Source organism: Aythya fuligula, chromosome 26, assembly GCF_009819795.1.
Source record: "Aythya fuligula isolate bAytFul2 chromosome 26, bAytFul2.pri, whole genome shotgun sequence".
NCBI lineage: Eukaryota > Metazoa > Chordata > Aves > Anseriformes > Anatidae > Aythya > Aythya fuligula.
Window position 1 is genome coordinate 5,778,703 of NC_045584.1, and position 6,011 is coordinate 5,784,713.

Consider the following 6,011-nt stretch of genomic DNA (forward strand, 5'->3'; position numbering starts at 1 on the left):
GATGCCTTTCAGCTAAATATCTAGCCTCACACCATGCACATATATTTTACATGGCACGGATAAATGAATCATACCCTAGGGGAAGAAAATGAAGTGATAATACAAGTCAAAGAGAAAGAAAGTGATCAACCATTCCCTCCTTTTTTTTTTTAGCACACAGAAGTTTAGTACTTTGATCGTTCAACTTGTTACCTTAGGTTAACTTCTGAGAATGTTTGAGTCTTTGCTTACTTGATCTTTTGTTTAACAATTCAGTATGATCAAAAGCAGTCAGTTTCACTGAGTAGCATAAGAATGGAGATTAAGAAGGGAATGCTAGCTGAAGAGCTGAGTTTTAAGAACAGGTTTGAAGCAGGAAAGCCACTACATTCCAGTTCAAGTTCATTTTAAATTGGTTGCTTATTCTTTTTATTCATTCATGTAACAGCCCAAATGGAAAATTATCAATTTTAAAATTTTAATCAATTTTTAGATAAAAGTTAATGTCCAATATGAGCTGTAAGAATAAGATTTTGTATCTGGAATGGAAGAAAAGGATAAATCACTGGTAGAAATTAAACAATATTGCTAATAAGTGCTCAGAATATTGCTTTGAGGAAACCAAATTGTGAGAGCATTGGAGTTAAAGACTCACTGGGCTTGAATGTAAAGACATTGTTTCTTACTGTTATTGCAAGCAAACAACACTGCATGAAAATAAACTTGATTCTGTTCTCAATGTCCCCCCATCCTCCTCCAACCTACATTTTCCCAAGTCTGGCTTACTCCTTACATCAGACAAAGGACAGTCATTTTTCTTGCATAATATATTCAATTTCAACATTTTTTTCCATTTTTAAAGCCTTCAAAATTTATATTTCCTCATTTATTTTGTTTTGATTGTTATTAATTTGTCATTCTGTCATCAAATCGATAAAGATTAATGATTAATAATTCTACCATTGTGAACTTTGTTCTAAATATCAAATATAGCCTCTTAGAAATGATTACAGCCACAAGAACCTATTTTAAGGAATATTTCTTAGAATTTATTTAAAGAATTTAAAAGCTATCAACTCTTTCTGTTTGTGCATTGCAATGTAGTTTTTTATTACATGATAAATGAAAAATATTCTTTCACACAGGCCACGTAGCCCCCTAGGCACCTAGGTCTAAACGCAATGTCAGCTTTACAATGTTATTTTTTTTAGTGTAGCTTTTCAAGTATGACTAATTTTAAGCATTTTTTTTTTTTTGTCTGCAGTAAACTAAAAATAAATTGTATATATCTTTAATGAAAACAATGAATTTGGGGTAAATTTATTATATCAAGCACCTGAGTCATTTTAGCAATGTCTTATCAAAACCCATTAGACTGAGGCAGTCACTCAACACTGAAAATTTAAATATGGGCACTATGTGTGTGACCAAGTTTTAACCAACTTAAAAAAAAAAAAAAAGAAAAAGACTGGTAATGAGAATAAGTGATCTGTATAAATAGCCTTAGAAACACGTTAGTCACATCAGTAAAACTCCAAGGGAATTAAATTTCAATGTAAAATGCCTTTGCAGCAGATTAATTGACTCAGAATTTACTCCCTGCTCAGGATGTCTCTCCCCTAATCTTAACCACCTTGGAATAACACGTGTAGGCTAAATTTTCAAGGTCAGTGTAGTGGCTTATGGGCAACAGGGAGAAGGGGCAACTCCAGAGACTGACTCAGCACAGCTATCCTACAATAAGCTATGTGTGGCAGCAACAGAAAAATTCTGAGATGGCCAAAGGAAAGCAAAAGCCTTTGAGTACACCTGAACACCCTTGGAGAGCCTTTACACAACCCCACATGCTACAGGACTCTGCACCTTCTCTCTTTCCAAACAACCCTAAACGTAACCCTAACAGGAACACTAAGCCGAACATTAATTAAGACCCTAAAAAACATGTATGGCGCCAGTTTCTCCCATCAAAAAGTGCTCCCAAGGGAAGCCTTTGGGTACACCTGAACTCCCTTTGGGAGCCTTTACGCAACCCCACATGCAACACAACTCTGCGCCTTCTCTTGTTCCAAACAACCCTAAACATAACCCTAAACCTAAGTGTAATTAGGACCCTAAAAAACACGTATGGCATCATTTTCTCCCATCAAAAAGTGCTCCCAAGGGAAGCCTTTGGGTACACCTGAACTCACCTGGGGAGCCTTTCGCAACCCTACACAGAAGAGGACTCTGCACCTTCTCTATTTCTAAAGAATGCTAAATGTAACTTAAGCAAAAGAATAAGCCGAACCTTAGTTAGACCCTAAAAAACATGTATGGTGCCACTTTCTCCCATCAAAAAGTGCTCCCAAGGGAAGCCTTTGGGTACACCTGAACTCCCTTGGGGAGCCCTTACACAGGCCCATATACAACAGGACTCTGCACCTTCTCTCTTTCCAAACATCCCTAAAAGTAACCCTAACCGGAACACTGTGGTGGATCCCAGGCGACAACTCCCGCTGAGGCCCCAGACCCCGCAATTGACCTTGGGCACAGATTCCTGCCAAGCCCTGAACCCCACGGTGGACTCTGGGTGCCGACTCCTGCCAAGGCCCCAGAGCCTTCTGTGGACACTGTGTGCAGACTCTCCACCAAGTCCCCAGGCCACGCTGTGGACCCAGGGCACCAACTCTTGCTGAGGCCTCAGACCCCGTGGCAGACCCCAGACTTCGACTCCCGCTGAGCCTCAGGACCCGGGAGCAGACCCCGGGCGCTGACTCCAGCTGAGGCCCTGGGCCCTTCAGCAGACCCCAGGCACTGACTCCCGCCAAGCCCCTGTACCCCATGGCAGACCCCAGGCGCCACATCCCTCTGAGACCCCAGAACCTGTGGTGGAACCATGCATGGACTCCCACTGAGGCCACAGACCCTTCGATGGACCCCGTGCGCCAACTCCCACTGAGCCCCCAGATGCCTTGGTCCCCAGATCTGGTCCCCAGATCTTTTTCACCAGGCACATGATTTGACACAGCAGTCAACTGTTTCTTTAGCTTTGAGGATGCTGAAATGGTCCCTGGCTTGAAAAGAACCAGTTCCCAGCCTGTCTCTAAAAATAGTTGCTTAGGGCTAAAATCTGAGTTTCCTTTCTGTTACGTGAACATCCAGAGACACTCATCCTCCCTTCTCAGTTGACTTCGGTGCTGCCTAGTCTTAAGATTTTTCAGTACTCAGTCGTGTACCTCATATGTACCTCTCATATTTTGAGTGGGATTGCAGGATCTCGGTAATTCACTCATTTGTGGTAACACAGTTGGTGCTGCTCTGTTTATTGTTTGAAAATGAATACTCACAGGAGGGTCTTCTTGGTCACCAGTCAAACATAAGTGATTCAAGACAAACGATGCCTTGGACAATCGCTTATCGATGTTCTTGATTTCTTTTAATCTCACTAATTGTTCCTTTAAAACCTGATGTGATCGTTTGACAATCGCTTGGCCCATGGGAGAATATGGAATACCTGTGATATGCTTTACTCCCCACATTTTCATAAATTTTCTAACCTTTTTGCTAACATACGCTGGACCATTGTCCATCTTGATCTGCTGTGGCGCTCCGATAATGGCAAAACACACCGTCAGATGTCTACAAACATGGAGTGCTTTTTCTCTGCCCTGCGCTGTTGCCCACATGAATCTTGAAGAAGTATCAATACTCACATGCACATATCTTTTAGTACCAAATTCCGTTACATGCGTTACATCCATTTGCCATATCTCAAGTGCCTTAACACCCTGTGGATTAATACCCAAACCTAACCCTGGTCCATGATGACTACAGGAAGGGCACGCTCTTACTATTCCTTTTGCCTGTATCCAAGTAAGTCCAAACATTCTCTGAACACCCTTTGCATTCTGATGGAACATTTCGTGCAACACTCATGCACATGCAAAATCAGTCTCAGGCCCCGCTGTGACTATACTCACCAAGTTGTCTGCTTGTGAATTACCTTCTGCTAACCCAATTGAGAACTGATGGCTACATATATGGATAACACAGTAAGGTGCAGTTCTCCCCTGAATGGCATCTCGCAGCTGCAGAAATAATCTGTCCCTCTTAGTTGACCTTATCAAGGCATCCTCTATCCGTTTTACCACGTTGACAACATACAGAGAGCCTAAGATAATATTAATCGGCACATGCATACAGCATTGACAAGCCCAAACAACTGCAGACAATTCTTATGTTTGTAATGAATCCCCTGTCTCCCCGGCATTAAGTATTTTTCCCAGCTTCTGTTCTCATACTACACACACGCAGCCTTCCTACTTGCTGTACCTGCATCAGTGTATACAGTGTGACCCACCACTGGTTGGGATGAAAGCCGTGGTACTACCTGCCATTTATATGATCTTATAACTTGCCAGAGAGGCCCCTTTGGAGTCTGGGAATGTACCAATCCTGGGTAACCTAACACTGCTTCATGTAGTGGTATGGATTGCTGTAAACACCATTCCAAATGATCCTGAGTCATCGGCAGACCAATATCTCCTGGTTCCTGCCCACTGATCTCAATACTCTGAGAGCGACCCTTACGTACTAACTCTGCAATAGCTTCTGCCTGTGTTTGAACACTCGTTTTTGGCTGAATCGGTAGGAAAATCCATTCTAGGACTCGAAAATGCTGCCCTATCATTCCACCGTTGCTATCACTTGTTTCATTTATGCCATTCCTATTTCCAGTTAATGTCAGTGGCATCCTCTTGATATTGTTTCTGTCTTTGGCGTCCCTTACTCTCCCCCTTTTCTTTTTGCCACTGACCAAGTGGATGAGACACATGATTGGTTACTAGTAAGGAGAGTGCAACTTCTGCTGTACGTCTGCAAACAGCACCAGCTGTAACCTTAGAAGCTATTTGTGAAAGAGCCTGCCGTTGCTCATTTATTAGTGTAATCTCTTGCTCTGCACTCCTGCCCTGCAATAAAGGTAATAATATAGCTAATCGTCATTAGTAATCCCCACAATATGCCGAACCCACTGAATATTACCCAGGAATGTTTGTACATCTGTTAAATTATGTAACGCCATAAATATATCAACTTTCTGTGGATGAATGGTACAGTCTGATATTTTCCATCCTAAGTATAGCCATGGCCGTTTCCGTGGAACTTTCTCTGGAGCTATCTTCAGCCCTTTTGCTTCCAATGTATCCTGAATAAACTTTAGATCTGAATCCTGGAAGCATTCTGGCCTACCAAATATGTCATCCATATCATGGTAAATAATTACATCACATCATGTCGCCCGAATTGGTTCTAATGCCCAGGCTACATATAATTGACATAGTGTAGGGGAATTCTTCATCCCCTGCAGAAGCACTAGCCGTTCATAGTGCTTTGCCAGGGTCTGTTTGTTAATGGACAGTACTGTAAAAGCAAACCTTTGGCAGTCCTTATCTGCTAGCAGAATCGTAAAGAAGCAATCTTTTAAGTCTATAATCAGTAGGGACCAATTTTCAGGAAGCATGGCTGGGGATGGCAAGCCAGGCTGTAAGGCTCCCATAGCTTGCATTTGATCATTTACTTTCCTTAGATCTTGCAGGAGTCGCCACTTCCCTGATTTTTTGCGAATTATGAAAATAGGCGTATTCCAAGGAGTTATGGATGGCCCGTAACTGTTCTTGAACTAGTTTCTCTGCCTGTTGCAACCTCTCTGTTGTTAATGGCCACTGCTCCACCCAGACAGGTTGATCAGAATGCCATGTCAAAGCCAGGGTGGTCGGTTGCTCAGCAGTGACCACTAAGGAAAATCCTTCAGTAGTGATCATCACCCCGAGCTGAGAAAGGACATCCATCCCAATAAGCATTTGAAGGCTTGCAGGTAGTGCCATCACATACACCTTAATAGAGGCCGTTTTTCCCTCTAAATTTAATGTCACGACTTGTGCTCTGAGATATGTTGCCAAGCTGCCACCTATGCCTGTAATCCCAGCACCTGGACATATTAAAGGCCAATGTTTTGGCCATACCAATGAGCTGCAGATAGTAACATCCGCCCT